The following is a 15,797-nucleotide window of genomic DNA, read 5'->3' on the forward strand; positions in this document are numbered from 1 at the left end:
GGAATCTCACCCTGCAATTTACTATCAATAGGATCTTTAGAAAAATTATTGAATTGCATGGAGCCTTAGTCTCCTTGCTTTGCAGAAGATGATTGTATCCATTTTTTAAGGTCTGTTGTGAGGAGTTAAATAGGATAATAGTGCATTAATTATGATCTGTGTCTCCATCTCCTGTTAAAACAGTGGTTTGTGTTTAGACTCGTGTAGTACCTCATTAAATGCTTAGTATGTGTCTAAATGAGTGAAGGTATGAATGAATGAACTCATGAATAGTGCAGGAGTGAAGAGATATTTGGCAGGTCTGCCAGAGAAAATGAAAGGGCAGTTCTAGATGCATTTTGCAGGCAGAATGAACAGGACTTAGAGACCAAGGATATTGGGGCAGTGTGAGGACTTGTTTATACTTCTAGGCTGTCAAGTCAGATTGTTGCAATTGCCATTATTGCTAGAAATGGAGAAGCTCCAAAGGCAAGCTGGTGTAGGGACCAATGGAGAGCTTTCCCCTTGGCCCTCTGAAGGTTCACCAAAAATCACTGACAGGAGGCAGATGGATTAATAGGAGAAAGGGCATGTACCAATTTATTTAACATGTATACACGGGAGCCTTCAGAATGAAGACCCAAAATACAGGGGAAATTATCTGTTTTTATGCTTATGTTCAACAAAGTATAGATAGCTATGTAGAAATGTGATCGGACAATAATGCTAATGCTAATAGACTGATTGGGGAAGCAAGGCCTGTCTGTCTAGATTCTTCTTGACCTCTCTGAGCATTCATTCTTTTCTTTTGGGTGTGGGGTAGGACCCTCTCTGGAATGGGGGCTTATGACTTACAGTCAAACAAGGTAGGTCAGATAGTTTCTTTATGGCCAGTTTTTACATGGAAAGGCGAAGGGAAAGTTAGTATGATATTTTAAGATTTTCTGGCTGGCTTTGGGGAAAATAGGTTCTGGTTTTTATGACCTGCCTTGTGGAAAATTCTAGTTTCTAAGGCTAGCTCAGAGGAGAATGGGACTAGGAGACAGGAGAGCAGGAGAAGGTCAGGAAAAAAATTCTGCTTCTAAGGTTGCTTCTGAGGCCTTCATTTTGGGGTGTTGTATTCTGAGTCCCAACAAGAAGGAAGATTTTTTTTATCAGGGGTATTTTCTGGAGCCTATAAAATAGGTCTTATATATCTGCTTTTCATTGGAAACATTACGTGATAATGTAAGGTAAAAATCGTTTAGTTATTGAATAGAAAGATAAAGTGAGCCCCTTATTTACACCCCCATAAAATAGGTCTCAAGCAAAAATCAAGGGGGATTATGCACAGATTTACAATTCCATGGTCTCCAAAGCTCTTGATTTCTGGGGAATATCTTAAATTGTACAACAGCCAGATTGTAAAAAAAAAAAAAAATGCATATTTCTATGGAATACATAAAAGATAACTCTTGTTTTATGAGTTATGACTTCGAGAAAAAAATTCGTGCCTCAATTTGTGCGTAAGCAAGTATATGGATACTTTCTTTTCTTGATTATGAAAAGACGATGTGCATTGAAAGGCTGGAACACAGACTTATGTTGTATAAATCTATCTGTATAAGCTTTGGAAGTAAAAAATGTGGTAAGACCTTGACAATAGATTGATCATTTGTTAATTATCTTATTAGTTATTGAGTACTTAGGTGATAGGCAGGTGATGGGTGGTAATTAGGGAAGGGGAGTTAATTAAAATGATGGTTTAATAAAGAACTAAATAAAATAGTTTTAAGAAAGTCTTTTGAAAATGTCAGTACAATTTCTTACATTACAGTTACTTCCATTACTTTTATAGTATAGTGAATGAGAATTATGTTTTCATCCCCAAGGACTTAAACTGGGCACATAGAATGCCTAATAGTGGTCGATGGTTTGATGATTAAGGGTTTTATAATATTTTAGATTTATTATTCTTCCATTATCGTAATCTAGTACATAATACAGTACTGTATTAAAGACTTAATTCAAATCTCTATTGACCGTAGGTTAAACTTTTAAATTGCCTTTTAATTAATCACTAATCTTAGTTTTCTTTCTACTCATTGATATGCTCTTAAGCAATATTGTGATTGAGGTTTGTGTATTTTTTCCTTCAGGTAATAGGAAATGAATCTGTTTTATCTTTGTATACTAGGAATATAGTTAATAAGTATTTGTTAGTGACCCTGAATAATTAATTAGTCAAGTTAGTATGGTGAATTGATCTTATATACTATATGTGAGGCTCTGTCTTCCTCATAATTATACTTGAGGGGAATCAATAATTGAAATAAATTAAAGAAGATTTTAACTAACTTGGCTCATAGGAGTATTGAAAAATATTTAGTGGCTGGGCGGGTTGGCTTACGCCTGTAATACCAGCATTTTGGGAGGCCAAGCTGGGCGAATCACCTGAGGTCAGGAGTTTGAGACCAGTCTGGCCAACATGGTGAAACCCCATCTCTACTAAAAATACAAAAATTAGCCGGGCACCTTGGCACGTGCCTGTAGTCCCAGCTACTAGGGAGGCTGAGGCAGGAGAATCACTGGAACCTGGAGGCGGAGGTTGCAATGAGCCTAGATTGCGCCACTGGACTCCAGCCTGGCGACAGAGCGCGAGTCCATCTCAAAAAAAAAAAAAAAAAAAGGAAATGGACCTTAAATGGACCTAAAATAATTTATATATGAAAGAAAAGTATTAAGGAAGAGTGCTAAATCAAGTATCATCAAATTTGAGCATGTTCCTTTTATAAGAATGCTGAATTTTTTCAACTTTCATTTATTTTGTATAGTCTTTTGACTCATTGGATTTGTCAGGTTGGTTTGGTTTCTTGATTCTTACTTGATTTTGGGGGTTTGGATTGTGATTAATTCACTTTGGGAGTTTCCTTGAAAGATTCTGCACCTCTTGGCAGTGATGAAGGGAGGCTTGTTCTGATTAGCTTCAATTTTTAAACCTTGAAGGAAATACACACGGGACTATTTTTTTTTCAGACCCGCATGTCAGAAACTCGCAAGCATAGGAGGCACTGAATTAACCAGAACCAGCCGAATTTCACTGTGCCCCTAGCTGCATTTAGAGCCCGTGGAGTGTAATATAACTGTATTTACTCTGAATCTTCATTTCCTTTCACTGTCTCTTTTCTACCCTTATTTCATTCATCAAATATTACATGAGAGTAAGCAATACTGGAGTGAGGGGAACATGGAGGTTAACAGTGAAGGGGGAAGATAAACTTAAAATAAATGCACACAAAATTATCTGTGATAAGTGCTATTAAGAAGACATACGGAGTGTTACTAGGCTGTTTACAAGAGGATCCATTCTAGTGTAGAGGGTTTGGGAAGCCTTTCCTAAGGAAGTGACATGGTGATTATATGAATATATATAAAGTGAACATATATTAGGTTTAACATTTATGGCACAAAACCCAAATTTTAACGTGAGGAAATCAAGAGAAATAAGAAGCCATTACTTTATAGAAAAAGAGTTTATGTGACAATTTCACGAATCCAGTACCCTGGTCAAGAATTTGGCCTTTGCTTACCTTGAAGTCAAAGGCAGTAAGAAAACTTTACTGCTGCCAGGCGCGATGGCTCACGCCTGTAATCCCAGTACTTTGGGAGGCCGAGGCGGGCGGATCACGAGGTCAGGAGATTGAGACCATCCTGGCCAACATGGTGAAACGCCGTCTCAAATACAAAAAATTAGCTGGGTGTGGTGGCGGGCACCTGTAGTTCCAGCTACTTGGGAGGCTGAGGAAGAAGAATGTTGTGAACCCGGGAGGCCTCGGAGCTTGCAGTGAGCTGAGATCGCGCCACTGCACTCCAGTCTGGGTGACAAAGCGAGACTCTGTCTCAAAAAAAAAAAAAAAAAAAAAAAAAAACTGTACTGCCTACAAATACCTCGATTAACAAATGCTCTGAAACTGAACCTTCCTTCTAATAAAATCTGTTTTAAATTATAGTAGTCAGAAATTTTCAATTACGAATGTTAGAAAAACTATTTGAGTAACTTCTATTTGTCTTACCCCATTTAAGGGTAAGTTGAGATTGTTTTAGACAAAATTGTGAAGTCTGAGAAGTTAACCATCTTTTTTTAATTTTTATTTTTTTGAGATGGAGTTTAGCTCTTGTTGCCGAGGCTGGAGTGCAGTAGCACAATCTCGGCTCATGCCAACCTCCACCTCCTGGGTTCAAGTGATTCTCCTGCCTCAGCCTCCTGTGTAGCTGGGACTACAAGTGTGTGTCACCGTGCTTGGCTAATTTTGTATTTTTAGTAGAGATGGGGTTTCACCATGTTGGTTAGGCTGATCTTGAGCTCCTGATCTCAAGTGATCCACCCGCCTCTGTTACAGGAAAGGGATCCTGATTTAGACCCCAAGAGAGGGTTCTTGGATTTCACACAAGAAAGAATTCAGGGTGAGTCCGCAGTGCAAAGCAAAAGCAAGTTTATTAAGAAAGTACAGTGGTGAAAGGACAGCTACTCCATAGACAGAGTAGGACATTCCTCAAAGTCAGAAGAGGAATGCATCCACCCTAGGTATAATGCCTGTATATGTGGGGAGATGTGCACTGCTACAAGGGTTTGTGTTGTGATAAAGGATTAATTTTCTTAATTACTATATTTTGCAAGAATTGATATTATTGTTAAAGCAAAATTAGGAATGCCTTTGTTCTTCAGATATTGGGATATGTGGACACTCCCAAGTCTGGGTCTGTTTTTGTAAATGTTATTAATTTGTTCCTTTAACCGTAAATATCTAGAGGCTAGGAATGCCTAATTTTCTGAGAATGCAGCCCAGCAGGTCTCAGCCTCATTTTCCTAGCTCTCACTCAAAATGGAGTCTCTCTGGCTCGAGCGCCTCTAACACCTCTGCCTCCCAAAGAGCTGGCATTACAGGTGTGAGCCACTGTGCCTGGGCAAGCATCTTTTTAAAGTTTTCTTTTTCTGCGCTCTTTTCTCTTTTTCCCATGGTTAAATTTCATGATTAGATTTCTTTTCTGGTTCAGGTAGGTGGTTAGGGTTACCCTATCAAAGAATAGTAAAGGATTTTATATCCATCAAATGGTTGACAGACTAATTAATTATTAGACTTTAATATGAATGAGTTGAAGTGCAGTTTAAACCTTTTAATGTTGGCTTTATCTTCTTTTTAATGGAATTTATGTATCAACAAATAGTGAGACAGTTGTTATTTTTTAGTCAAGATAGTTACTGTTATCTGTGATTTCTTCTCTTTCTCAAATCATCCTTACTTCCAGGGCTTAAACTCTTAGTGTTCATGTGTTCTGTTTAAAGGATTCAATTCATTACCCAATATTCACCCAATTTATCACCCAGTATTCTTAATGAGACTGCAACAAATATGTATACTTTCTGTTTTTCATCTGAATATTGTTGTTCAATTAGAAATATATTAGGTTTTTTCCCATTATTTAAAGTATTTCGCATTAGAGTCCATGATATTTGTGCTTAAGTATGCAGAAGATGGCAGGGTATGAAAGAGTGGTTAGGTTTAAAGTTGTCGTGCTGCATGTGAGTTATATCACTGAAAGTTGAAGTGACAGGTGTGTGTTTTCAAGGCTTTCTCTATATTACAAAAATATTGGCATTACTCAGTTTTTTTTTTTTTTTTTTTTTTTTTGAGATGAAGTCTTGCTCTGTCGCCCAGGCTGGAGTGCAGTGGCATGATCTCAGCTCACTGCAAGCTCCACCCGCCGGGTTCATGCCATTCTCCTGCCTCAGCCTCCCCAGTAGCTGGGACTACAGGCGCTCGCCACCATGCCCGGCTAATTTTTTGTATTTTTAGTAGAGACGGGATTTCATCGTGTTAGCCAGGTTGGTCTCAATCTCCTGACCTTGTGATCCGTCTGCCTTGGCCTCCCAAAGTGCTGGGATTTCAGGCGTGAGCCACCACGCCCGGCCGGTATTACTCAGTTTTGAACATGAGTATAATATATGCAGGGCTCAATCTGAGTCTTGTTCCTGATCACGTTTTGTTTCAGTGTTGTAACTTAAGTTTATTTTTATGTTTATCTTGAAAGCCTATCTCAACTTTTATGTAAAAAATTGAAAATGTAGGAGAGGAAGGCTATTACAGGTAAGGTATGTAAGGCTTAATGGTCATCGCTAAAGTTTGATAGTATGATTTTCATTATAGGGAGGCTTTACAATATAATCATAGAAAACTTTTGAAGATTGCTTGTATCTTTCCACATATATTATTAACAAGTTGCCCCAGTTTTTTGGCTTGTTTTGTTTTTAATAAGCTGGTTCTTGTATCTGTTGGGGGCAGCATGGTGTAATGCACTGGTTGTGAGTTACAAGATACGAGTTTTTGTTTTGCTTTGCGATTTATGATGCAATTTCTTCATTTATGAATAGAAGAGAATCCTGCCTTAACTTCATGGCTTGCTGTGGGAATCATGAGAGAGAGTGCACATATAAAAGCTTTAAAAACTGTAAGAAGATAGGTAAATATTGGTCTAGGATACTTGGTTTCTTGTCATTTTGTTTGAGATGTTTATATTTGGCTTTTGTAGCTAATGATTCTAACCTTAAAAATAAAGATGTTGGAAGCAGTTGAGATTGCTAGAATTACAGGTGTATGCCACCACACTCAGGTAATTTTTTGTATTTTTAGTAGAGACAGGGTTTCGCTTTGTTGGCCAGACTGGTCTTGAACTCCTGGTCTCAAGCTTATTAGAGTTCTTCAGAGAAACACAAGCCTCTGTGTGTGTGTGTGTGTGTGTGTGTGTGTGTATGTGTGTATAAAATAAAAAATTGGCTCACAATTTTGGAGGCTTCATAAGTGCCAAGATCTGCAGTTGGCATGCTGGAGACCCAGAGAGCCAACGTGTAATTCCAGTGTTAGTCCAAAGACCTGAGTACTAGAAGAGACAATGGTGTAAGTTCCAGTCTGAAAGCCAGCAGGCTGTAGACCCAAGAAGAACTGGTGTTTCAGTCAGGTCTGAAGGCAGGAAAATACCAGTGTCCTAGCTCAATAAATTAGACAGGAGGAGGAGTTTGGTTTTTTGTTCTCTTCCGGTCTTCAACCGAGAGGATGAAGCCTACTCACATTAGGAAGGGCAGTCTGTTTTTCACAGTCTACTGATTCAAATGTTAATCTCACCTAGGAGCACCCTCATAGACATACGCAGAATAATCATTTGACCAAATGTCTAGGCATTCCTTGGCCCAATTAGGTTAATGCATAAAATTAAACATGGTATATAGGAAAATTTGTTTGTTAAAACAAATAATTCTACCTCCTTTATTATACTATTTTTTTTTTTGACAGTCTTGCTCTGTCACCCAGGTTGGAGTGCAGTGGCGTGATCTTGGCTTGCTGCAACCTCTGTCTCCTGGGTTCAAGTGATCCTCCTGCCTCAGCCTCCTGAGTTGCTAGAATTACAGGTGTGTGCCACCACACTCAGGTAATTTTTTGTATTTTTAGTAGAGACAGGGTTTCGCTTTGTTGGCCAGACTGGTCTTGAACTCCTGGTCTCAAGTGATCTATCCGCCTTGGCCTATGATAAATAATTTTTAAAAACAAGGTCTTATTTTTTAAAAGCATTTTGAAAACTTTAAAATTTTTTAAAAAAACTTACTTAATTAATTATTTTTGAGATGAAGTCTCACTCTTTCACCCAGGCTGGAGTGCAGTGGTGCGATCTCAGCTCACTGCAACCTCGGCCTCCTGGATTCAAGCAATTCTCTTGCCTCCGCCTCCCAAGTAGCTGAGATTGCAGGTGCCCACCATCATGACTGGCTATTTTTTGTATTTTTATAGAAATGGGGCTTCACCATGTTGGGCAGGCTGATCTTGAACTCCTGACCTCAGGTGATCCACCTGCCTAGGCCTCCCAAAGTGCTGACATCAGCCACCGTGCCCAGCCCAAAAATTTTTAGAAAAAAATTACAAGAGGTCTTCTGACTATGGATGAATATCCTACTTTAGTTCTGTTGTTTGAAGTTCTTTTTTTTAATTTATTTTTATTTTTTTTATTGAGACGGAGGCTTGCTCTGTTGCCTAGGCTGGGGTGCAGTGGCGTGATCATGGCTCACTGCAGTCTCTGCCTCCCAGGTTCAAGTGATTCTCCTGCGATTCTCCTGCCTCAGCCTCACGAGTAGCTGGGATTACAGGCGTGTGCCACCACGCCTGGCTAATTTTTGTATTTTTAGTAGAGACGAGGTTTTGCCATGTTGTCTGAGCTGGTCTCAAACTCCTGACCTCAAGTGATCCACCCGCCTCAGCCTCCCAAAGTTCTGGGATCATAGGCATGAACCACCATACCTGGCCTTTCCCAGATATTCTGATTATCAGAGATAGAAATCTCTTCTTAACACTTAATAAAACAAACCTGCACAACACAAAAAGGAATTGAGGTTGGGTCAGGAAGCAATTCTGCAGAGTGAAGGAAATAGCATTTTCAAAATGCCTACTATGTGCTGGTTACTCTGCTAAATACTTTATATTTGTTATCAGATTTATTAAAAAGTACCTATTAATAGATTTTGGGGCCGGGCGTGGTGGCTCACACCTGTAATCCCAGCACTTTGTGAGGCCAAGGTGGACGGATCACGAGGTCAGGAGTTTGAGACCAGCCTGGCTAATATGGTGAAACCCTGTCTCTACTAAAAATACAAAAATTAGTTGGGCATAGTGGCGCATGCCTGTGATCTCAGCTGCTTGGGAGGCTGAGGCAGGAGAATCCTGCCTCTTGAACCCAAGAGGTGGAGGTTGCAGTGGGCCGAAATCGCGCGACTGCACTTCAGCCTTGGCAATGGAACATTACTCTGAATTTAAAAAAATAAAAATAAATAACAAGAAAAAAAGTTTAGATTTTATAGATCTTGGACAAGGAAAAGGGTAAAGTTAATTGCACAGCTGGTTGTTGTCTGGTCTCTTCTATTGGAATTAATTCTTTTTATTTGCTAATTTAGTGTTGTGAATGTTGTGTTCCCATCTTCTTTCCTCTTTATTTTTTTGTAGACTGGAACTGCAGTTTCTAGCCCCTGAGTCATCATGGGTGCCTTATTTAGTCTTTCTGCAGGTTAGATCACCACATTTCTGAATAGTCAGGTCATTTTTATATCTTAGTTGTAATTGCCCTATGTTTTTGTGTTTTTCTCTGAGAATAAGCAACTTGAACTTCTGTAGGAGCTATAAGTCACAGGTTTAAATTTATAACATGCAGTATGGATAAGTGATAATTCTCCTTATTTAGAATGTGTTTTGACTTCAACATCAATTGGTAATTAAGAGCCACTTGCCTGACTTCAATCCCTGCTCTACATCTATCAGTTACGTCACCTTGAGTAACTTCATCTCTCTGTATTAACTTTTTCTTCTTCTTCCTTTTTTTTTTTTTTTTTTTTTTGAGACGGAGTCTCCCTCTGTCGCCCAGGCTGGAGTGCAGTGGCGTGATCTCAGCTCACTGCAAACTCCGCCTTCCAGGGTCACGCCATTGTCCTGCCTCAGCCTCCTGAGTAGCTGGGACTACAGGTGCCCACCACCATGCCTGGCTAATTTTTTTGTATTTTCAGTAGAGACGAGGTTTCACCATGTTAGCCAAGGTGGTCTCAATCTCCTGACTTCATGATCCACCTGCCTTGGCCTCCCAAAGTGCTGGGATTACAGGTGTGAGCCACCACGCCAGGCCTGTACTAACATTTTCTTATCTCTAAAATGGGGATAATAAAATCATGCCCATTAAAATGATGCCCAATAAAATGAGGAGATTGAAATCTAAAGTGCATCTAAACAAAGATTTTTCATAGAAATAGTTGTAGGGTAAAGATTGTTATGAAAATTAAATGAGTTGATATTTGTATGGTATATAGGATGGTGCCTGGCACAAGTGCTATATAAGCATTTTTTAAAAATAATATAAAAATCCTGGAACTAGCATATTAAAAATATATAAATTTGTTATACTCTTTCCTTTAAGGCAGTTGTTCTTACTCAATAAGGGGCACAATTTTACCTCCTAGGAGACATTTAACAATGTAGGCATTTTTGGTTATCACAGCTGGGGGGATTCTATTGCCATTTAGAAAGTAGAGAGCAGGGATGCTGCTAAACATCCTTCAATGCTTAGGACAGCCCTGCACAACAGATGATCTGGCCCAAAATGTCCATAGTGCCAAGGTTGAGAAACCCTACCTTAAAGAAATAATTTTTTTTGCTAGAGATTACTCTAAGAAAGATTAAATACATACAACATAAAATTGACTCTTATTTGCGAACTATTTAATTTTCCAAAGAAACTAGATTTCTCACACTATCACACCCTTTAGAAATGTATTCTTCTGGAAGAGTTTAACGATCAAACTCGGAGGCTCACGATGACTGCTAATTTAGAGTTTGGTACTAGGAAGGCTAAGATCGTGGGTCAGCCCCTTTGAGGGCCAATTAGCTTTATTCCGTGGCCACAAAGTGCAATCCCAGTACAGTCAACCATCTCTATGGCAAATGTGCAGCACTAATCAAATGGGGAAAGAAACGAGAATAACAAGGGAATGTATATAGTGCTGATGGATGTTTAATAGTGATAATCTTATGAAGAGATACTTCTAAATTGGGGGCCTGACCTTATAATTTTGTATCACTCTTCAGTCTGTGCCCATCATATTAGTCAGGTTGGTCTCCATACTTGTGTTTCATCAACTCTGGTTAATACTGCCTCTGTCCTTTGACTCATGCCTGGAATATCTGTGAAGATACTCACTTATGTTTGCTTCTGGGTACTTTTTTTTCTTGAGACAGTCTCACTCTGTTGCCTAGGATGGCGTGCAGTGGTGTGATATTGGCTCACTGCAGCCTCTGCCTTCTGGGTTCAAGCAATTCTCCTGCCTTAGCCTCCTGAGTAACTGGGATTACAGGTGCATGCCACCACACCTGGTTAATTTTTGTATTTTTAGTAGAGATGGTGTTTTACCATGTTGCTCAGGCTGGTCTCGAACTCCTGACCTCATGATCCACCCGCCTCGACCTCCCAAAGTGCTGGGATTATAGTTGTGAGCCACTGCATCCAGCCCCTTTTTCTGGGCACTTTATTGTTTTATAATTTTCAAATTTAGGTACATGATTTATTTCAAATTAATTTTTATGTATAGTTTGAAGTAGGACTGAAAGTACGTTTTCCCCCCTGCATAGATGTCCAATTCTTCCAATATCATTTATTTTTTATAAATAAATAATTTAAAATAAATAAATAGTTTATTATAGTTTGGCCAGGCTGGTCTTGGACTCCTGACCTCATGATCCACCTGCCTCGGCCTCCCAAAGTGCTAGGATATAAGCATGAGCCACCACACTCTGCCCATTTATTTTTAAAAAATTACATAATTTTAGAAGTAGAAAAAAAATGAATACTTTGTGTTGTTTAATTTAACCTCCTTATTTACTAAATGAGGAGACTGAAATCTAAAGAGCACCTAAACAAGGATTTTTCATAGAAATAGTTGTGGGGTTAAGATTAAAAATAAAATCTCTTAATTGTATTGTATTATGCTGATTGTTTCCACTCCCTGTTGAGATTTGTTTCTACGATAATTAATTCTTCTTTCTCACACTTGTTCTCGTCACCCCAATATTATAAATTGTAACATATATTTATTGCAGAAAGTCTGGAACATATCCAAAAGTGAAAAGAAGAAAATTAAAATAATCTATTATCAACCATTTAGGGATAATCAAGATATAACATTCTAGTATTTGTTCTGTATGTTCACTACAAATTTTTTTTGTAATCTGTCTTTTCACTTTATATATTTTGATTCATTTTCCTAGGGCATTAAATAGTCTTCTAAAGCCAGGTCTTATAAATACATAAATACAGATCTGTATTTTAACCATAGTGTTATGATGTGATGATGTGCCTTTTTTAGCTAAATCTTTATATGCATGTTTGAAAAATTCATAAGAAATTAACGAATGTGGAATTATTTGGTCAAAGCATATGAACATTACAAACGCTTTGATTATAAAATGTGATGTTTCTGAAGGTATCTGATGTCTGATGATTTTATACTTGAGTGCAAGTGCTATTATAATTACTACATGGCTAACACAATTATTGGTATGTTATTTGTTTACTCTAGTGCTTCCTAACCTTTTTCATGCTGTAGTGCGCTGTGGTTTACATAGAAAATGATAAAAATATGTGGCACACTGGGGAAAACAGAGGTGGTGGTCACCCTGCCCTGTTACCTTATGTCTGACCTGGCTAACTAGACTACTGAGTGGATCAGTATTTTAGCCACTTGTAAACCTTGGTTAGAAGCTCTGGGTTACAGTACAGTGATGATAAGGTCCTAGGTTATTTTCTATGTCTTGTGTTAGATATTTCCTGTTTCTCATAATAGACTGTACAGTTTGGTCTATCAATATGGTAAATATGTACAATTTATGTACTTTACTGTTAATGGACATTTAGGTTGTTACAGTATTTGTAATTGTAGATAATACTATAAATATGTCTTTTGGCAGACATGAGCATTTCTTTCTTTTTTTTAATTTTTAAAACTTAATTATTTAGTTACTACAGAGGTAATGGAAGAAATAATATTATGAAATAAAATATATTCTGATAAAACAATAGGAAATAATATTTTAATCAAATAGAGCTAATGTCATTCAAACACATTAAAATTGCTAACATATTTTGAGTAAATTGCTAACATACTTGGTATACTTATGGTATACCAAGCATGGTGCTAAGCCTTTTATTATCTCATTCAATTTTCACAACAAATTTGTAAAATAGACATTACTTGTTTCTTAATTGATATACAAATATTAGTATAGATGTTTGATAAAGAATGAATAGTTATCTCAATGTAAGGTTAAACATAAAATAAAGAGCTATTTCATAGTTGATGATTTGATAAGCACTTATTTCTTTTGAGTAAATACCTGGGAGTGGAATTACTGGGTTATGGGGTAGGTACACAATTAATTAGATGCTATCAAACAACCGGTTTTCCAAAGTGACCACAATTTTACATTGTCATGAGCAATATATGAGAACTAATCCTAAAGCTGTATGAGAATTGCAGTTGTTCTGCATTCCCACCAGCACTTATGTTATCAGTTCTTGGCATTTTAGCCATTCTAATGTGTGTGTAGTGGTATTTCTCTGATGACTAATGGTCCTGGGAGCCTTTTATATGCCTAGTGGTCATGTGAATGACTCCTTTTTTTTTTTTAAACACAAAGTGTTGAACTTTTAATTTTGAGATAATTGTAGATTCACATGCAGTTGTAAGAAGTACAGTTCTTCAAGAGATTCAGTTAGCTCTTTGTCCAGTTTCTCCCAATTGTTTCATCTTGCAAAATAGTAGTATAATATCACAACAAAAATTTTGCCATTGATACAGTCAAAATACAGAACATTTCCATCACCAGAAGGATCCCTAAGGTTGCCCTTTATAGCTATACTCACTTCTTTTCCACTTACCCACTCCCCCTTAATCCCTGGCAACCACTAAGTTATTCATTTCTATAATTTTGTCATTTCAAGAATGTTATAGAGGCAAGGCACGGTGGCTCATGCGTGTAATCCCAGCACTTCGGGAGGCCGAGGCGGGCGGATCAACTGAGATCAGGAGTTTGAGACCAGCCTGGCCAACATGGCGAAACCCCGTCTTTACTAAAAATAAAAAAAATTAGCTGGGCATGGTGGCAGGTGCCTGTAATCCCAGCTACTTGGGAGACTGAGGCAGGGAGAATCGTTTGAACCTGGGAGGTGGAGGTTGCAGTGAGTTGAGATCACACCATTGCACTCCAGCCTGGGCAACAGAGCGAGACTCCGTCTCAAAGAAACCCAAAAAAGCAATGTTCTAGAAATGGAATCATATAGTATATAGCTTTAGGATTAGCTTTTTTTTTTTCTCCCCCACTCAGTATAATTCTGTGGAAATTCATCAAGGTTGTTTCATACATCCTTTTTATTGTTCGTTTTTATTGCTGAATAGCGTTTCATGTCATGGATATATCACAATTTGTTAAACCGTTTACTTGTTGAAGGACATTGGGGTTGTTTCTGGTTTTTGACGATTACTAGACAAACCTGCTATAAACATTCCCTCACAGGTTTTTGTATAAATATGTTTTTATTTCTCAGAGATAAATACCCCAGGGCTACAATTGCTGGGACAAATAGTAGTTGATTGTTTAATTTTTCAAAAAACTGCCAAGCTGTTTTCCAGAATTGCCGTACCATTTCATATTTCCACCAGTAATGCATGAATGATCCAGGTTTTCTGAATCCTTGCCAACATTTGGTGTTTTCACTGTCTTTTATTTTAGCCATTCTGATAGTTGTAACACCTCATTGTGGCTTTAACTAGCATTTTCCTAATGGCTAACGTGCTTATTTGCTGTCTGTTTATCCTCTTCTGTGAAATGTCTGGTCATATATTTTCCTATTTTCTAATTGGATTGTTTGCTTTTTTATTGTTGAATTTTGGGACTTCTTTATGTATTCTAGATACTAGTTCCTTATTAGATATGTGATTTGTAAGTATTCTATTCTGGAGCTTGCCTTTTTAATACCCCAACAGGTCTTTAATAGAGAAAAAGTTTGAATTTTGATGGAAGTTCAGTTTATCCATTTTCTTTTTTATGAATTGTGCTTTTGGTGTCAAGTCTAAGAATGCATTGTCTGGCCTTGTATCCATAAGATTTGCTCTGTTTTTTTCCCCCTAGAAGGTTTGTAGTTTTATGTTTCACATTTGTGCCCGTGATCCATTTTAAATTAATTTTTGCGTAAAGTGTGAGACTAGGTTGAGATTTAGTTTTTCTTTTCTTTTAACCTATTATTTAACACACTGCCATATTATAGCTTATTGTTTTTGTTTGTGTCTTTTTCCCTATCGAGATTTTATGTTCCTTGAAGGAAAGGATTGGGTCTTATTCATCATTGTTTTTCTTGTGTATGACAGTTGAATTGAAGTAATAGATGGTCAGTTTCAGAGGCTTGAAGAGGGAGGCAGTAACAGAACAATTGAGAAGATGCCATTAGGTTTGTTGATCACTGACTTTAGGGAAAGTGTTATCTCTGGAAAGGTGGGGAATAGATGGAGAGTTTTGTAGTGTTTCTGTTCTCAAGTTAGTTTTTCTCTTTCTTACACCCTCTTACTCCTTCCCTATTAGGTTCTAACCTTTTTTGATATATTGTTTCATTATGTTGGGGAAGTACTGTTTTCCATGACTAGTGAGGAATCTTATTATTCTTCCAAATTCAGCACATATGCCTTTCTCCGTGAAATTCCTGCCTTCCCCTGTATTAAACTCACTCTGCTAAACTTCTGTGGTACTTTCTGTTTTATTACTAACACTTAGTCAGTCCTCAGTATCTATATATCTTGCACATATTATGATTTATATTGCTTTATTTCCTGGAATGTTAATAGTCTGCTCAATAAATACTTAGATTTCATGTCTATCCATATAATTACTAAATTATTTCAGGACCTTTTTTGGTTTTAATCTAGAAATCTTCCTTTCATATTCAGAGTTCACCAAAAAAAAAAAAAAAAAAGGTTTTCAATCTAGATTTAAAAGCTAAGTCATGAAGACTGATAGGTTGATATATTTTTTTTAAACACTCCTATGGTAAATTTCTGCAGTCTTTTGTATTGGGACTTGTTCCTGTTTCTGTGTTCTGGTCACAGGTGATACTTACTTGTGTTGTTACTAGATTCTTTTTTTTTTTTTAATTTTTTTATTTTTTGAGACAGAGTCTCGCTCTGTCGCTAGGCTGGAGTGCAGTGACGCTATCCC

The 15,797-nt window shown here is 37.6% G+C and overlaps 2 protein-coding genes across 10 annotated transcripts in view; one reads left to right on the forward strand and one right to left on the reverse strand.

Moving 5' to 3' along the window:
* Nucleotides 1–15,797, reverse strand: part of ME3 (malic enzyme 3) — a 1,085,505-nt gene that overhangs the window by 578,720 nt on the left and 490,988 nt on the right. The gene's annotated exons all lie outside the window — the stretch shown is intronic.
* The window catches only part of TMEM135 (transmembrane protein 135), a 356,382-nt gene that overhangs the window by 91,004 nt on the left and 249,581 nt on the right, over nucleotides 1–15,797 (forward strand). The window contains exon 1 of one of the 9 annotated variants that reach the window (XM_050755861.1): nucleotides 7,304–7,420. The exons of the other annotated variants lie outside the window; for them this stretch is intronic. The gene's annotated coding sequence lies outside the window, so the exon portion shown is untranslated. Of the gene's footprint in view, nucleotides 1–7,303; nucleotides 7,421–15,797 lie in introns of those variants that run through there. 9 annotated transcript variants of the gene reach the window in all.

The sequence above is a fragment of the Macaca thibetana genome, chromosome 14, assembly GCF_024542745.1.
Source record: "Macaca thibetana thibetana isolate TM-01 chromosome 14, ASM2454274v1, whole genome shotgun sequence".
Taxonomy (NCBI): Eukaryota; Metazoa; Chordata; class Mammalia; order Primates; family Cercopithecidae; genus Macaca; species Macaca thibetana.